A 19648-nucleotide genomic window follows, 5' to 3' on the forward strand; every position below is an offset into this window, starting at 1 on the left:
GACTTCTCTGCCTTTGAACACTTTAAAGACGTCTGTTGCAGCAGATTTCCCCAATGCAATACGTCATTTGGTTTCTTGACCACTGTGCTTTTATGGGCATCGATAGTGGATCCAAATAAAATGAAATCCTTGACAACTTCAGTCTTTTCTCTGTTTATCATGATATTGCTTCTTGGTCAATTTAGGATTTTTGTTTTCTTTATGTTGAAGTGTAATCCCAACTGAAGTCTGTAGTCTTTGATTTTCATCAATAAATGCTTCAATTTCTCTTGACTCTCAGTAGCACAGTTCTGTCATCTGCGTATTGCAGGCTGTTAATGAGTCTTCCAATCTTGACACCTCCTTCTTCTTCCTGTAGTCCAGCTTCTCTGATTATTCGCTCAGCATACAGATTGAATAAGTATGGTGAAAGGATACAACCCTGATGGGCATCTTTGCTGATTGTATCCCCTTGTTCAGACTGAATCACGGCTTTTTGGTCAATGTACAGGTTCCACATGAGCACAATGAAGTGTCTGGGAATTTCCGTTCTTTGCAATGTTATCCATAATTTGTTATAATCTACACAGTTGAATGGCTTTGCATAGACAATAAAGCACAGGTCAACATCTTTCTTATATTCTCTACTTTCAGCCAAGATCCGTCTGACATTACTAATGATATTCCTCATTCCCTGTCCTCCTCTGAATCTGGCTTTAATTTCTGGAAGTTCCCTGTTGAAGGCACTGCTGCAGTTGTTTTTGAATTATCTTCAGCATAATTTTACTTGCATGTGATATTAATGATATTGTTCGGTAATTTCTACATTCCATTGGATCCCTTTTCTTTGGAATGGGCATGTACATGTATTTCTTCCGGTTGGTTGGCCAGGTAGCTGTCTTCCAAATTTCTTGGCATAGATTAGTGAGCGCTTCCAGAATTGCACTCATTCATTGAAACATCTCAATTGGTTTCTGTTAATTCCTGGAGCCTTGTTTTTCACCAATGCCTTCAGTGCAGCTTGGATTTCTTACTTCAGCATCATTGGTTCTTGATCATATACTACCTGCTGAAATGGTTAAACATTGACCAATTCTTTTTGGTACAGTGACTCTGTGTATTCCTTCCATCTTCTTTAGGTGTTTCTTGTATTGCTCAATATTTTGTCCATAGAACCTTTCAATATTGCTACTCGAGGCTTGAATTTTTTCTTCAGTTCTTTCAGCCTGAAAAACACTGAGCGTGTTCTTCGCTTTTGGTTTTCTCACTCCAAGTCTTTTCACATTTCCTTAGAAAACTTTGCTTTGTCTTCTCAAGCTGCCCTTTGAAATCTTCAGTTCAGCTCTTTTACTTTATGATGTCTTCCATTCACTTTAACTACTCTATATTCAAGAACAAGTTTCAGAGTCTCTTCTGACATCCATTTTGGTCTTTTCTTTTTTTCCTGTCTTTTAAATGAGCTCTTGCTTTCTTCATGTGTGATGCCCTTGATGTCATTCCATGACTTGTATGGTCTTTGGTCATTACTGTTCAATGCATCAAATCTATTTTTGAGATGGTCTCTAAATTCAGAAGTGATATACTTAAGGTTTTACTTTGGGTCTCGTGGACTTTGTTTTAATTTTTTTCAGCTTTTATTTGAACTTGCATATGAGCAATTGATGGTCTGTTCTGCAGTCAGCCCCTGGCCCTGTTCTAACTGATACTACTGAATTCTCCATCATCTCTTTCCACAGATGTAGTTGATTTCATTCCTGTGTATTCTACCCATTGAACTGCATGTGTATAGTTGCCATATATATTGTTGAAAAAATGTTACTTCCAATGACTAAGCCTTGCAAAATTCTGTCATGCAATGTCCCACATCATTTCTATCACCAAGGCCATATTTTCCAATTACAGATCCTTCTTTGTTTCCAACTTTTGCATCCCAATTGCCAGTAATTACCAATGCGTTTTGATTGCATGTTTGATCAGTTTCAGACTGCAGAAGTTGGTAAAAAATCTTCAATTTCTTCATCTTTGGCATTAACACCTGGTGCACAAATTTGAATAATAGTTGTACTAACTTGTCTTCCTTGTAGGTGTATGGATATGATCCTATCACTGACAGTATGGTGTTTCAGGACAGCTCTTGGAATGTTCTTTTTAACTCTGAATGTGACACTATTGCTTTTCAATTTTTCTCTCCCGGCATAGTAGACCATATGATTTTCCAATTCAAAATAGCCAACAGCGGTCCATTTCAGCTCACTAATGCCTAGAATATTGATCTTCAATCGTTCTGTCTCATTTTCGACAACTTAATTTTCCTTGATTCATACTTTGAACATTCTACATTCAGATTATTAATGGATGTTTGCAGCTGTTTTTTCATTTTGAGTTGTGCCACATCAGCAAATGAAAGTCCCTATCTTGCTTATCTAGTGCTGCTATAGCAGAAATACCACACATGGGTGGCTTTAAAAACAGAAGTTTATTTTCTTACAGTTTAGGAAGCTAGAAGTTCAAATTCAGGGTGCTGGCTCTAGAGGAAGGTTTTCTCTCTTGGCTCTGGAGGAAGTTCCTTGTTCCTTTGAGCTCTGAAACTCTGCTCTTGGCTGATCTTCATGTGGCTTGGCATCTCTCTTCTCCCAGCTCTGCTTCCTGGCTTGCTTGTCTAATCTCTCTTATATCTCAAAAGAGGTTGGCTGAAGACACACACTACGATGATCTTGCCTTGTTAACATAACAAAGACAACCACAGGTATAAATGTAAAGATTTACAAGACATATTTTGGGGGAATACAGTTCGGTCCATAAAATTCCAATCTTTGGCCCCCCAAAATTTATGTCCTTGCCACTTGCAGAATAAATTCAGCCCATCACATCATCCCAGAAGTCTTAAATCAACTCCAAGTTCAAAATCTCATCTTCTGAATCATGTAAATCAAATATGAGTGAGACTTTAGGCTTATTCCATCCTGGGGTAAAATTCTTCGTACGTGAACTTGTGAAATCTAGACTCCGAGTTGTCTGTTTCCAAAGTACAGTGGTGGAATAGGCACAAGATAGACATTTCCATTACAAATGGGGTAAATTAAAGAAAAGGAAGGGATAAAGGGCACCAAGCAAGCCAAAAACCCACCAGAACAATTTAGCTCTCACGGTTTGAAAATACTCTTCTGTTCTCTGAGACCATCCGGGCAACGGCCCCACCCTCCAGCCTCTGTGTGTTGGCCATGCCCTCTGAATTCTGGGTGCAGCCCTCTCGACCCTGGGTTTCAGCTCTGCCTTCTTGGCCCAATGGAACAACAACTCTGCTCCCTCAGCATTGGGCAGCCACCTTCTCCTAGTCCATCTGACTGGTGACTCTACCCCCTTGGCCCAAGCAGACCCCCGTTCTTCTGCCCTTTGGGCATCACGGCCACGCCTGCTCAGCTTTTAGTGACTGCTCCATCCCCCGGCACCTTAACAACAGCCCCACATTCCAGAAAAGATTTGGCAAAGATCCAATTCTTTGAAACTTTGGAGGCCATGATCCCACCCTTTGAGAACATGGTCCCAGCCTTTAAAATCAAGAAGACCCTGCTTCTCTGTTCCTTCCAACAATTCTGCTGATCTCTGTGCTGCTTCAGGGATGATCCTTTTCTTTTTTTGGAGGACATCAGATGTAGCTCCTTTAACCTGTTTCCTGCATGTAGAATTCCAAGAGGCAGACAGTGTTCTTCCTTTCATTCCTTTTCTGTCCCCTTCAGTCTAAGCTGATTGAATTTTCTTCTGTGGTAGTTAGTTAGACCCCTCGGTCACAGGCGTAATCTTTTTAGGATTTATAACACATGCTTTTGGGGGATACAATTCAATCCATAACAGTCCTGAAAGCTTTACTCCATCCACATCATTAAAGGTGACTCTACTTTGAAGAGACTGCTCTTCCCCAATTGTATTTTAACTGTCTTCCAACCTGAGGAGATCAACTTTCAGCGCTATATAAATGTTCAGCTGCTCTTCATAAGGTTTTCACTGGCCAATTTTTTTCAGAAATAGGTCACCAGGTCCTTATTTCCAGCCTGTCTTAGCCTAGACGCTCTGCTGCAACCTGCCCATCTTGGGTTACCCTGCTGGTAATTTGAAATACCTCTGGCATAGCTTCCAGTATCACTGCAGCACACAAGCCACCGCAGTATGACAAACTGACAGATGAATGGTGGAAACTGGGAGCAGTACACTTTACTATATCAGGGCCTTCTCCAAGGATTCAGGTATTTCAAAAGAAGTTTCCCAAATGCAATTTCTGACTTTGACATGAATCCCATCAGGGTCTGGTCCTGATGAAATTTAAATGCATTCTTTTCTCCTTTGATAAGGGTGTCCTCTCTTGATGTCTCATCAGCACATCCTTTTTTTTCTCAGAAGCCTCTAGTGTAGTCATACTCTGCAAACATATCGTTAAGCCAGGGACAGATGGGGCTGTCACCTGGATTGTGGGTTAAACCAAAAACCAAACCCATTGCTGTTGAGTCGATTCTAACTCATAGTGACCCTATGGATTATGGATTAAAAAAAAAAACAAACCCAGTGCCATCGAGTCAATTCCGACTCATAGCAACCCTACAGGACAGAGTGGAACTGCCCCATAGAGTTTCCAAGGAGCGCCTGGTGGATATGAACTGCCGACCCTTTGGTTAGCAGCCGTAGCACTTAACCACTACACCACCAGGGTTTCCATGGATTAGAGGGGAATAAACTAACTTAATTTTCAACCTTTTTTTTAATCTTTAAGTATCTAGGATTAAGAAGAGCCGGAGAATATGTGGAATCCAAGCTAAGCTTTGCTTATTGCCTAGGGAAAGCTTCGGGGGAGTGGAAGGGTGAGTTTCTCTAATGTAAAATTGTTAGACAAACTCAGAGAATTCTCAGTGAAAATTGTGGAGTCTTCTAAACTCTGGATGTAAGGCTATAGTGTAGGGCTATGCCTTTGCATACAGCATGCTGTTCCACACCTCTCTGCCTGAGCTTATGTTATGTTCTGCTTCTTTTTTTTTTTTTTTTAGTTTTCCACACGAGCAAAGCTTTATTGAAAGCAAGACGAGGAGGGCCTAGAGCAACACATACCCCTGTCTCCCAGAACAAAAGACGGGCCTGGGTTTTTAAAAGTTCTTGGGGTGGGAGGGAAGATTCACGTTTATTCACAGGCATAGGCAGGATATGTTAACAACGGTGCACGCACAGCAGCTTCCCAAGATGGCTCCTGTCTCAGAGGCCTCTGGGATTCGTAGCAGGACTTATCATCGGGTGTGGTGCCTGCGCAGTCTCCCAGCTGCTGCTGCAGCCCCTCACTGCCCCTGGTGGAAGGTCACACAGCGGTCACAGGTGGATGTTCTGCACATGCCCCTGGGCCTGGTTTTCTCCGGCTGCTTCTGAAAGACAACTTCAAAGAAGTTTGGGGGCTGTTTTCTGATCCCTGCCCCATTGTTCCGGGGAATGGCTTTGTTTCTGCACCCTGGCCTATTTCTTGTTACTTTGCAGATTTGGGAGTGCTCTCTGTTCCCTGTCTTACTCCCCCCTGAGAGACTTCAAACCCATAAATCTTTATGGGAATGTGGATGGAGGTCTCTGCTTCTGTAACTTCTTCATGCTGGACTGGGGCGTTGTTCTTGCCTAACCAAGTAGATGTAGCTACCTGATCTAAGTTAGTGTGCACCACTGGGACCTCTTTTTTGGGGAACTAGTTGGTAGCCTTGCATGACCAAGAGCTTGGCCTAAAATGATTGTAATTTGGCAGATATGAACTTTACCAAAAGTTTAGCAAACACCTTGTCTGCACACATAAGATCTGTCTTTCCCTATGAACGTCTTTTATTCCCTGCCCATTGGCAACTGGTACAGCCAGAGGCCTTTTCCTTTTCATTTCTAGGCTCACCCTCAGGCACTTGTAGACAATAGTCTTAGGAGGGTGTCCCTGCCATAGTGTGTGGCATCATGAAAGGCTTTTACTATTTTCTGTAATAAATACTCAGGCACATATCATACTCCCTCATCATTCTTCATCCATCCTGTCTCATTATAAGAAAATCCCCTTCTTTTCCCTTAGGGCACACACCAGGGCAGTTAGCTCAGCTTTTTGGGCTGATGTTCCTGGTTGTAAAGCTCTTGTCTCAATAACACCAGTCTGGCTGACAGTTGCATAAAAGGGTGGCAGGGTTCAAAGTTTGGCACAATTTTAAGTTTAACTCTGGGGTATCTACAAGGAGGGCCCAAAAAGGGTAGAAACTAAGTAATAGAAGGGAGTGCTTTCCACACTGCCCACCAAATATCTTGGCCTCCCCTTCTTTTGTTTCTCAATCTCATACTGTTTTTTTCTTTACATTTTCTGGCCCACTTCACAGGAAAGGAGAAAAGTGAAGTTCTTTACCTTAGGCTTTCCGTCAACCCCAATGACTATACAGTCGTGAATGGAGAATGGGCCTGGATTTTGGGTTAAAACAGAGAAGGCAGCTTTCGTGTCTGGCAGAAATTTAGTCTCCTTTCCTCACACGTCAAGAGTAACCCAAGGCTCTGCCGTGGAAATAGTGATGGTCTTCTAGAGGGGAGCTGAGTGGACCTCTGGGCCTCATCAGTAGGGCTGCTCTTCCTCTTGCTCCGAGAAGGACATCAGGTGCTGTGGGCCTGCCTGGACTGGCCCCTGGAGGAAGTCAACAGGGCACCCTGTTTTAGGACACTCCAGCTTCCAATAGCCTCTCTTTTTTTACAATACCCACATTGGTCCGGCTTGATACTCACTGGCCGATGAGGAAATTTTTGTGGAGGTCTTGGTCTTCTGGATCCTGTAGGGTTACCTCGAGGTGGGCACTGAAGTGCTATTGCCAATAATCAGGGCTTTTTCTTCATTTTATCCTCTGCTTCAAGGTTCTTGTTGTTAAAGGCCTTAAAGGCTTCCTCAACCAGTCGTGAGAGTGGAGTCTGGGGTCTTGCCTCTATATTTTGCAGCTTTTTTCTAATATTTGCTGTCATAGCTAGCAAAGTCTTTCCTTCTGTGCTCTCAGAGTCAGTGTTAGTACATTTCCTAAAAGCCTCTGTTCCCCTCTGTTGTCTGGGTAATTTCTTTTGCCCTATTACAATTAAAAGACTTGGCTACACACTTCTGAATTCTGCCTATAACACATGTAACTAAATGTCTGGCTCTCCCTTTACCATCCCCATTGTAATCCCAATTTGGCTCTGCAACAGGGACTGCATCTCTTCCAGGTCTGAAAATAACGTGTTGGTTGTAGGCAGTTAGCATCATCTGCCTGTTCTCTAGCCTTAGCCGGGATCTTAGTCTTTTCATGTGTACTACAACAGTGAGTTAAAATGACCACCACATCTCTCGAGGTCAAATTAAAATTGGAGTTTCATGAACTCATCTTTAATCTCTCAGGGTCTTCTGACACACTTCTTAACTTTTCTTTGTACTGGCTTAAGGCTAAGACTGAGAACGGCACAGGCACCTGCGTTGTGCCCCTAGTTTCATCGTGACTGACAAATTTCTTAAAGATTTCTCTAATTTAACTACAGCGTAAACAGGAATTTAAGTTACCAATCACACCCTGAGTGTTGGACCAATGGGCTTTCTTCCGACTCTTGTTTTACAAAGGATGACAAATTTAACATTACCTTTTTAATATTTTTTTTTACTATGAATATCTAAAGATAATCTTAAAGTTCTCAAAGTGTACTGTCCACGCATTTATCAGTAATCTAAAGAAATCGTCTACGTAAATTTACTATCAGTTGGGAAGGGTTCATTTAAACCAGTATATGTGCGTATGTTACATAAAAATATACATCCGTGAAGCACACAAAGTTTGTCTAGAGGAAACAGACATAATTTTCTGTATAGCAAGAGGGTAAGAGTTTGATTACAAGCATTAGACAAGTATTTTATACAACACTGTCTTGAAGACTAATTAAACCAATTAATGATTGACCCTAAACATAACTCCATTTACTGATCTTGGGAGTCAGTTTCTCAAAACAGACTTAATTGTTTATTTAAAAAAAAGCACAACACCCAGAGAAAAATGGTTTTGCTAGTTTATCTGGACAATTGTTTTCAAAAGGACACCCAAAGGAGATGGCCTGAGTGGGCCAAGCTCTATGAAAACCAGAACTCTGGATTCCAGGAGAATTACATACAACTCTCTCATGGTGTCCTCCTTTGGATCAGGATTTTGTTACAAAATCTTTGATCACTAGCTGTTTTTTTAGGATCTCAGGCACCATACAGCAAATTAGGAGGTAGGATAGAAACACTAACATTAGGCCAATTGTCTGAAATAACCAATGAAACCATGACCCTAAGGTCTTTGAACCAAGGAAACAAATCTCATGCGATGTTTGTTCACGCATAAGCAGCATCAGTAACTATCTTTCATGTGTCTCAGCAGCACGTACGTTCTGCCAAACCTAAGACTGCAACATTTGTCTATTAAGGCACAAAACTGTTCGGAGAGAACTAATAGGAATCTGATGTTATTCTAATTTGTAAAATCATAGCTCAAATTTCAGGCATTTTTCTGGTTATGATATTTATAACTTTAAGTTTGTCAACAGAAACTTCTAATTCAAGAGTTCCAATATCTAAGCCCACTAGTTAGATAATTTAGAAGAAAAGAGGAATATGGTTTCTTATCTCAGAAAGTAGGATCTTAAAGTGTTTCCAGAAAGAAAAAACCTTAAAACATCAGCAATATTCTCAGATAAAACCCATAGTATCATTTCATTTCCTCAGCCTTATGTAGTCAGCTTCTGTTCCATGCGATGGATCAACTGCAGTCTGTGAACCCATCAGCATTTGCATAAAAGTTCTGCAAATTTTGATTGAGTCTAGTCACAGTCCCTTTCATAAGTCTAATATAGTCCTTCTTTTTTTTGTTGAGATAGCCTGGTCAAATGTTTTCAGAAAATTAGCAAAGTAAAAACTTACCTGTACATGACAAAACTTAATACGGTCATGATTAACTTATAAACAATTCTTAATGGTGACGGACCTGACAGAAGTTAATTACAAGCACAACATAAAGGCCAAATAAAATCAGTTAAAAAAAAAAAAAAAAAAAACTTTAGATAAAAATAGTTCTAATAATAACCATTAACCATATTTTTAAAGAACTTCAGACGTAACACATAATAATCCCGAGACACAGCACTATACAGTCAGGATGTACCGAGAACATACCAGGATTATCAAGTCTCTAAATACCTAAAGAGTAATCACCATGGTAGATATGGCGACTACCATGGAGCCATTCGATGTTTCACTGTACCGGCCATGAGTACTTAGACATGGATGGCTTAATCTCTGAGACAAGCGTATGAACCCAAAGAGAATCAGGCACTTCTCATGATTTTAACAACACATCCTAAGTAATTTATAACATGTTAAAGAAACCTTTTTAGTGCTTTTTCTTTACAAAAATTTTTGTGGCTTTCAAACATATCAGGAGTTTATCATATGTTACCAAGAAACACTAGTTACATAGCCCAAAGATCTTAAAACCTTCGCTTTTTTTCTGAAAGCCATGTGGCTTGGTTTCCACCTCAGGAATCTTATTCTAATGACAGACTGAACCTTTGTCTTTGAAGCAGATTCAATTTAACATCAATAAGTTACCTAAAAGATCTTAGAAATTAGTTTAAGCCTATATACCATAAAACATGACTAATTGAAATACAGTTTCTTTAAATATTCCAAATTTTCCTTTGACTTTTACTATTTCTCATATTTTTCCAATCTAATTTTACCAACTGGCTTTGGGAATCACAAAGTTTCTGTTCAACTGACTAATTAAACGTTTCTCCAGGACCCTTCAGGTGTGTCCCATTGTGACTTCTATTTGACCTTGAGGGCTGAGGCCTGGGGACTAAGGAAGCCTGATCTTGCCCCGCCCTGTCTACCTTTTAACTCAAGGTGGAAGACAAGATTAGCCCATTCTGATTCATTCACATACAGAGGAACTTTGAAAGGCTATCTACCCAGTAAATACCAAAGCCCTTTAGCAATTTTGTAAATTAATCCAATTCTTAGTTTGGGAGACTGGAGGCTGGAGGGAGTCATCCCAATTTGTTTACATATGTTTAAGTTTACCTAGGCATTTTGAAAGGCAAAAGGTAACAATTTCTTTCTCTTTTGTTGTTCTGGAGCTGCTACTTTTCCTTTAAGACAAAATTATCGTTTTTCTTTAAACCATCAAGAGCAAAGGATGACCAGTTGTCCAGGAAACAGCCCAATCAATAAATTCTCAGGAGTCTCCACAAGCATGCTCCAATTCAACCTGAATTTCTCTTCACCAATTAGTTTCTATGCAACACGCACACAAAGTACATGAAGACACAGACAGAGGCGACCGAGACAATCCTGCAGTCTCAACCTCCCAGACAATCCTGGTCACACATAAACAAACAGAGAGCGCTTGGACCAGACAAGTCAGAAAGGGCTTAGTGAGGTCTCACACATTACTAGAAGTATCTCAATCTCCGCTTTGATCTTCCAGATACCTCTTATCCCCAGTACCAAACGGAGGGGCTTCAATCTCTCTATCCAAACAGAGACCTCTACATCCATTCCTCAGAAACAGGGTGCACCATCGAGAGACAGACAATATCTAGACACACAAAAATGACGGCTGAAACAAGTGGCTGGGCAAAATGCCACCTTGAGAAGAGAGGAAAAACGGGCAGGCTGCAGTCCCCACCAAAGAGTGCACTACCAGCAGATCAGAAATTCCCTACTCGCGGGGTCAAAAAGAAGGCTTCCTTTGTCCATAGGGTCAAAAGACCCGTTGCTCTGGGGACCTCCGTAGACCTTTCAGTAGTAATTTCTGATGTGGAGCCCCCTAATCAATGAGTTTAAGGTGTCCCTTGGTCCCTAGGGTCAGTTAAGACCTGTCACACTGGAGACCCTTCAGAAGGCATCCCTCGGTCTCTAGGGTCTGAAAGACCTGTCACTATGGGGACCCTTCACCCTTCACTAGAGACTCCGGCCTCCACAGTGCGAGACACCCATCCATGGGGGACTCCCAGGTGGCCTTTCCCAGGCAAGAGACTCTTGGATTTTTGAGTCCTCGTCATTGTGCTTCACGTTTCCAAGGAAAAATAGACAGAAAAACAGAAAGTTTGCTCAGGAGGAAAATGAAACTAAGGTCAGCCAGCGAGGAGTAATGGGGGAGCAGAGAAATGCAAGAAGAAATCAGCCTCGGCAGCTGCTTCGTTTGTCCGCCAGGGTCAGACAAGTCTCCTCTCCACACTGCCTCAGGTCCAAGGACGGTACACAAAGGATCCCTTTGTGCCTCCTGGCTGACTCACCAAAATCGTTCCCGGAATAATGTTCTTGCCTCTCACTAGTCAAGAATGCACAGGTAAGGCGAGTAGAGTTTTCCACACGAGCTAAGCTTTATTGAAGAGGCTTGTGAATGGAGACGAGGAGGGCCTAGAGCAACGCATACCCCTGTCTCCTGTTCTGCTTCTTTGCCCTCGCAATTTTGTCAGATTAAAATTGCTTTTATGTTATTTTTTAATTTTTTATAATGCAATATTTGATGTATACAAAAGAATATATGTAACATAAATTATGAAATACTGTAATGAAATGACAAGCCATGGATCTACCCACCATTCAGCTGAAGAACTAGAACGTAACTAATAGCACTACATATACTTGTGTGCCTTCTTTAGCCCATTTCCTGTATATTCCCCAGAAATCACCACTGTCCTGAATGCTTAGTTTTATATTTCTCTTGTTTCTTTAAAAATTCAGCTGATTGAGGTGTAATTAATATACTATGAAGTGAACCCATTATAAGCATAAAATGTATACATCTGTGTAAATACAACCACAGTCAAAATATAGAACCGTTCCATCACCTCAAAAGCTTTCCTTGTATTCTTTCCCAGTCACCCCAAGACCACCACACCTAGGTAACTATTGATCTGCTTTCTCTTGTTATGGGTGACAGAATGTCAAACAAACTTTGCATTCCTGGAATAAATGCCATTTAGACATGACATATGCTGGATTTGATTTGCTAATACTGTGTTAATGATTTTTGAACATCTTTCAAAAGGAAAGGATTTTAGTCCGTAATTTTTTTTTTCTTGTAATGCCTTTGTCTGGCGTCGGTATCAAAATGGAGCTCAAAGGAAATGGCCTGGAGGTCTGGAGTTTGTCTTAGCAAGGCTGGAGCAAGTAAGTAAAAGTCAATTAAACAAGAAAGTGCCAAGGATGGACTATATTTTTCCTGATAACCCAATCCTATGCAAAGAACGTAAAACCACCAATCCTATAATGAGCTTGTTAGAGACAAGAGCCAGCCAAGTGTGGTGTGATATGTTACAATGTGACTGTCATGCTGGAGAAGAAGGGGATGGTATGTTCACTATGGCTTTCAGAGAGGATGGAAGTTTTCTAGAGAAAATGGAATAAATTATACAAAAAGGAAACTAGGAAATTCAGGATTCTGTGGGGTAAATAGGAATAAAATATGGTTCAGGAGGTGCTGAGTGAAAGGATGCACCACAGGGGAGGAGAGAAAGGTGGAAAGAGATTAATCACTGGCGCTCCACAGTGAGAAAAAGAGTTTTCAAAAGTGGATAGGTCTGGAACTCGTGCAGGGAGAGCAGCACCTTATGTGCTGTGGAGCAGTGATGAGGACACAGAAGTGACTAGAATTCAGCTGTGAGTGTCTGAAGAGTGATGTACCATGACAGAGAGGCAAGAGAGAAGAGATCAGCAATGCTCACCACCCACATCTAGTGGGCTGAGGGGGTTGCCTTCTGCAGGGAAAGCTAATGGAAGAACTTTCGGGAAGGAGATCTTCATTCGACTATTTTATGGATAAGGAACATATGGTCCAGGGAGGAAAAGAAACTTGTTTCAAGTCTCTGTGGTAGATTCAATTACTGCTTCCAACTATTGGATCCCTTCCTATAAGAAAATTATACATGTCTGCCCATTGTCAGGAGACTTGCCCAAGTATCCTTTGAGAAAAACGTATATTCCTGGTTCGTTGACTTTGGCTTGGCTATGTGGCATGCTTTGGTCAAAGGGATGTAAGTTCTCAAAGCATTTGCTGTATCCAAGCAGTCATATACATGTAGTCGTGTGGTTTGTTTTAGCTGCTCCTTTGACCCAGGGCACAGAGTGAGAAGACAGTTGGAGGAAACTTAAACCCAGCCCACAGCCTGGAGCCAAGCCCAGCTGAGGCCAGCTGAGCCCAGCAAACCTCAGCTGGCCTGTTGTTGTCCGCAGTTACCCTGGGCAAGAAATAAAAGCTTGCGATGCAAACCATGAGATATTGTGGTTTGTTACTAAGACAAAAGCTGACTAGCCTAGTTATGTAACAGCTTAGTAGCTGCATGCTCTATGTACGTCTTTTTGATTTCATCTTCAAATTAATCTTGTTCATTTATTTATTGGACCTTTGCTGTATTCTGTTAGGAAGTACACATTGTCTACTCTTCACGTTTGCATAAAAGGGAGAGAATTTCCTCTCCACGCCTCAGGAAGAAAATTATGGAGGGGATGTGTCCTATTTGATTGGGTTATGTCTTGAAGCTGCCAGGCAGGGCTTGATGCTCTCTCGTCTGTCATTGTCTGCACAGAAGGGGCCTGTCCCTGCTGCAGAGGCCCATGGCTATATAAACTTCCTATAACCAGGATGGCAACTCTGTCTAGCTCAGCAGTGAGGTATCAGAGAACCACTGAGGTCACGCCCCAGAGATACTTCCTCTGAAGCAATTTTTATTGGCGAGAAAGCTGAGGTTTTGTACAATTCCTGTGACTTTCAATTTGTTGAACTTGAGTGAGTGAGAAAAATGTGTTATTTGTTGTCTGAGAAGGTCTGTGTACCACGCACTGTGGAGCCCCTGGCTGGTACAGATGATCGATGCACTTGGCTGCTAACTGAAAAGTTAGAGGTTCTAGTCCACCCAAAGGCACCTCAGAAGAAAGGCCTGGCTACATCCCAAAACATTAGCCATTTAAAGTCCTATGGAGCACAGTTCTGCTCTGTCACACATGGAGTCGCCATGAGTCACGGCTGACGCAATGGCAACTGGTAAATATATTACATGCTGAGTGTGCAGAGATGGAAACGTTTGTTCTTTAAGTGCCAAGAATTCATGGTTCTGTAGAGAGCGAAGATTTGTAAGTAAATAAAACACAGTGAAGCGTGATAACTGAACCAATCCCAGGGTTTAGAGAGGTAACGTACAGGAGAATCTAGTTGAAATTTTATCAGGAAGTGGGAGGGGTAAGAAAATTAAGCAAGGCTTTCCAGATGAAGTGATGTTTGAGTTGAGTTTCCAAGGATGAATAGGAGTTCAGCCAGCTGACTGGGTAGAAAGAACAATCTAAATAGAGAGAAGAGAGTGTGCAAAGGCATAGAACCATGAAATAGTGAGGCATGTTTGCTGATATTCATAGTTTGATTTTTTTGGGAAAAAAAAAATAAGGAAGTACTGACAGGAAATGAGGTTGAAGAGACAAAGATACAGAGTAAATCATGAATTTATACACTATATTTTTACCAAGGGTTTTGGAATGTATTTTCCAGATGGGAGAGTTGGGTCAGGTGAGGCTGTGGGGGCCTGGAGAAAATGTCCCCCATCCAAGGGGGAAGCTGACACTCTGCTTCAGCTGATCATTGCCATAAGGTTAAACAGCAGCATTTCCAGGTCTTCTGATTATTCAAGGCAGCCAGAATTTTAGAATTTCACGTGAAACCTACTAATGGTTAAATGTAGGTGATTAAATTGTTTAAAAACAAAGCACTCTGCAACACGCCACAGCTTTGGGATCTCTACCGAAGTCCTGGGGTTGGTGAACATAGCTGTGTTAGGAAAAAGTCATAGCTGGACTTATAGAAGACGAATTGGCGAGGAGCTAGCTTGGGATCCCCTGAGGGGATCTTCATCTCCTCCAGGCTATCCCCTCACCCATTCATCCAAACAAGGAGTGGGCTCATTTGGGACAATGTTTGAAAGGGCTTGGCGACTGGTTGGAGGTGTAGGGGGAGAAAGGCAAATTTGATTTATTTGGCTCAAAAGATGGATGAGATGATAAAGCCGCCAACTGATGTAGTAATGGAGAAGGAAGAGCAGGTTCAGGAAATATATTATGAGTTATAATATGTTGAGTTTGAAGATTTTAAGGTATATAATTTTTTAATTTACTCATTTTACAGATGAGGACACTGAAACTCCAAGATGTTAAGTAATTTTCAAAGTTCCACCTCTCATAAGAACCAGTCCATGTGACCCAATGACCTTATCTTTCCCCTAGACATGCGCTGTACAATATGATAGCTACTAGCCACATGTGCTACAGCTGTTAACCAAAAGGTTGGCAGTTCAAGCCCACCAGGCACTCCTTGGAAACTCTATGGGGCAGTTCCACTCAGTCCTTATAGGATCGCTATGAGTTGGAATTGGCACAATGGCAACGGGTTCGGTTTGGCTTTTTTTTAGCCATATGTAACTATTAATTACTTGAGATGTGGCTAATCCAAGCTGAGATGTGCCATAAGTATAAATTACACACCAGGTTTCAAAAACTCAGCAAGAAAGAAAGTAAAGTAAAATACTTCATGAAAAACTTTACATTGATTACATGTTAAATGTATATATTTTGGATAGATTCGGTTTAATGAAATATGTTGCTAACGTTAATTTCACTTGTTTCTTTTTATTTTTTATATTATGGCTACTAGAAAATTTGAAAGTATAAATGTGGCTCATATTGTATGTCTAGTCAAGAGAGTTGCCCTAGACCACGGCTGTAAGAGATAAGATGCATTCTAACTTTGCAGACAGCTAATCTATTGAGAGCATCTGAATCTGGGAGATTGGGTAGATGTTCCCCATAACTGTATGTCAAGCCACATAAGATGTGATCCCTACACCTCAGAGTAGAATAAAATAAATGCCAAGAGGGGAAATATGGGTGATGGGGACAGAAAAAATGACATTTTCTAGTTTTTCAAGAATCTCTGAGGAGCATTCTGGGGCTGGGGCCCCGCTTCAAGAACAAGTCATGAGATCAGGATATTCTCACAACTTTCAGAATCATCCTTATAAATTTGGGTTACTGTGTGGACCATTCCCATTGAGTACTCAAGGTCTAGGTCATCTTCCCCTCAGAATAGATTACTGGGTGGTTCTAATGAAGAAATATAGAGGTAAAGACCTAAGGGAGAGAAAAGAGGAGCATGGAGGAAAAGAAGCCAAGGAATCAGACTCAGTTTATCTACCTTCTGAGTCCCTTGGGTATTTTCTCTTGGTGGGTGGGGGAGGGGGGGCAGAAGTGTTAAGCTGTGAAAGTTAATATATTAACCATCATTTAATGCTAAATGAACACAAAAGGTACCATCCAAGCCAGGACACTTTTGAGAGTGAAAGTGCTTAATAAAAATTATTAACAGAGATTCATTGACTCTCAACAGGTATGAACCAGCACTGTCCCAGGCAAATGGAACCAAGTCTCTTTAAGACTTTATCAATTCATAAAGTTCTCTCCTATACTTATGTTTTCAAGAACTTTCCCCTGTCTCATCAGATACCCAGGGATTACCTTTGAGTTTTTCCTTCTTGTTTTTCTGACCTTGTCAGAACTCACCTCCTGTGTCTCTGGGACAACTTCCTCTCAATAAGCCTTTTCATTAGGAGAGACAGGATACATTAGGTCCCAATTCATGCAGCAGTTTTTCACAAAGACGGCATTCAGCAAAAAAGCCATGGCACTTTTCCTCTCTCCCTTTCTGGAGGTTTAGTAAGACTGAATCTTCTTTCAGGCTACAATGAGAGCGTGGACTATCACCAGCACAGGAAGGATGATGGTACCACTTGGGCCTGCCAGTCCAGTCAAGGATGGGTGCAACTTCAGATATTGCCTGGAGAGAGGCTGAGAGAGCAGCCCAGACAGAAAATATCTGGAGCGACATCAGCTTTAGACTGTTCTAGAAGTAGCTGTAAGCATGGACTAAAGGCTGATCTGGGGTTCACCGTTAGCACCACCTCTAAAGGACTTTGAAATGCACAGCAAATACAAGTCAGGGTAAGAACTATTTTTCTAGTATTCACTTGCTTCTACCAGTGTCTGCCCCAGACTTGAGAATAACCCACCTCTTTAAGCTAATGAATTCATGAAGAGAAAGATAATTTTTCACAGGGACTTATATGAAAAGGAGCCCTGATAGCACAGTGGTTAGGAGCTCAGGCTGCTAACCAGGAGATCGACAGTTTGAATCCATCAACTGCTCCTTGGAAATTCTATCGGATAATTCTACTCTGTCCTATAGGATCGCTATAAGTTGGAATCAACTCGATGGCAACAGATTTTTTTTTTTTTTAATGAAAGATCTTTCTTCCAATCTACCTGTTGGGTATTTTACCTTCCCAGACCCACTGTTGAGTCATTTATATACTGGAAGTGTTTTGACTTCAGAATAACCTGGGACAGAATGAAAATCCTTCTAGTCCACAGTCCATGGTCCATTCCTAAGTGCCCCCCTGCTCCCCACCTTCCTTTGCTCAGCCTCAGTACCTTTCCAATAAAGACTCCTCACCATTGATTTCATAACATCGGCTGTAGCTCTGCTGGGGTTGTTAGTTGTAGACAGTGGGCTTTTGACAACTTGAACTGTGAAGGTCCCTCTAGGACAGACAACCCTCTGATACTTCCTGGGAAAGTGAATGAGACTGGCTGGGAGACAGGGTATAAAACCCATGGTCTGCAGGTGATGCTCTCATAAGCTTACGCAAGGGTAGTTTCAGAGGAAACCTTAAGGGGGAGGAAAGTGATCAAAATGAGCCCCAACCTGAAGTATTTGAGTAGACAGCATAAGAAAGGGCCAGGGGACAATACTAATTTAGTTGCAAAATGCCATGAGTAGAGAGTAGTTAAAAGGACCATCATTACAGCCAGTTCATCATCACAAGTTTATTACCTCTTCCTCATGTTCCAGTTTCTTCTTGAATCATCCCCTTTTGGCTTCTGCCTCAACCACTGTACCGAATAACTCAAATTAACTTGCCCTAGAAGTTTTTCTCTTTTTTTAGAAGTTAGGAGGAAGGGTAAATAAGTGGAAGAGAGAGAGCGATAAGTTCCACAAGACTAAAGAAGTGGGTGGTTCTGGGTTCTATGTGAAGAGCAACCTGTGTCCCATGCTCTTGCAATACCCTAAGGAGACAGCAGGACCTCAGAGGGGACTATTTCTATGACGTACCTAGAGAGGGTGGACCCTAGAAACTATTCCAATTAGGTTCTTTCTTCCATCATGTCTCCAAAATTTCTTTTAGTAAAACCAAAGAGTTCCATGGTGTCAAATCAAGAGATCAATGTTGAGTCTTCTTCTTACCTAAACTGTCAGCACATTTAATGCATAATGTCCTTCCTGAAACACTGCCTTCACTTGACTTTCACCACATTGTGATCTCATGTTTACTTCTACTTCATTGTCTCCAACAGCTGTTGTGGACAAGTCCCATGCACACCCGTGATTTCCAATCTCGGTTGCTTACATCTCTGAGATTTTCTACCTGAAGTTTTCACTGGTATTCAGGAGCTTTCTCTGTCCATATACAGAGCATAACACCAACAGGAGAAATCCATAATTCAAGGGGAATGGGAGTAAGTGGATAAACATCCCAGATATCCCATTCCTTGGTAAGATACTTCAGAGGTTCATTCTACACAGTTCCTCAGAAGGTTTCCAGTGGAATGGTGACCCAGTTCCCGTTGCAGTAACCAATGGATTTTCTCCCTTTATTGGATTTTCTCACTTTCCTGTTTCACATTCCACAGTCTCTCACTAGTGTTTCCTGGGATTGCCACCTGTCTTAGTTATCTAGGGCTGCTCTAATAGAAATATCACAAGTGGATGGCTTTAACAAGAAGAAATTTATTCTCTCAGTTTAGGTGGCTAGAAATCCAAATTCAGGGCATCAGCTCCAGGGAATGGCTTTCCTTCTTTCTCTCTGTCAGCTTCCTGGGAAGGTCCTAGTCATCGGTCTTCCTCTTGGCCTAGGAGCTTCTCAGTGCACGGATCCTGAATCCAAAGGTTACACTCCACTCCTTGCTCTTCTTGCTTGGTGATAATGAGGTCCCTCTCCTCTGTGCTCTCTTCTCTCTTTTGTGTCTCAAAAGAGATTGACTCAAGATACGACCTAATCCTGTAGATTGTGTCCTGCCTCCTTAATATGACTGCTCCTAATCCTGCTTCATTAACATCATAGAGGTTAGGATTTACAATACATAGGACAATCACATCAGATTACAAAATGGAGGACAACCACACATTACTGGGAATCATAGCCTAGCCAAGTTGGCACACATTTCTGGGGACACAATTCAATCCATAACATTCCACTCTTTGATCCCTAAAAATTCATGTCCTTGCCACATGTAAAACACATTCACCCTGTCGTATCATCCCAGGAGTCTTAAACTAACTCCAAGTCCAAAATCTCCTTTTCTGCAAAATTCCTCTTCATCTGTGAAACCTAGAGTATAAGTTATCTGTTTCCAAAGTACAATGGTAGAACAGGCACAAGGTAAACATTTCCTTTACAAATAGGAGAAATTAGAGGGAAAGAAAAGTTAACGGCATGAAGCAAGTCCAAAGTGAAGTGGAAAGATTTACGTTTGATCTCA

The 19648-nt window shown here is 41.5% G+C and overlaps 1 protein-coding gene across 5 annotated transcripts in view; it reads right to left on the reverse strand.

Annotated features, from left to right (window-relative positions):
• Positions 1-19648, reverse strand: part of LOC135227225 (Fc receptor-like protein 2) — a 505822-nt gene that overhangs the window by 63910 nt on the left and 422264 nt on the right. The window lies entirely within an intron of this gene.

The sequence above is a fragment of the Loxodonta africana genome, chromosome 3 (assembly GCF_030014295.1).
Source record: "Loxodonta africana isolate mLoxAfr1 chromosome 3, mLoxAfr1.hap2, whole genome shotgun sequence".
Classification (NCBI taxonomy): Eukaryota; Metazoa; Chordata; class Mammalia; order Proboscidea; family Elephantidae; genus Loxodonta; species Loxodonta africana.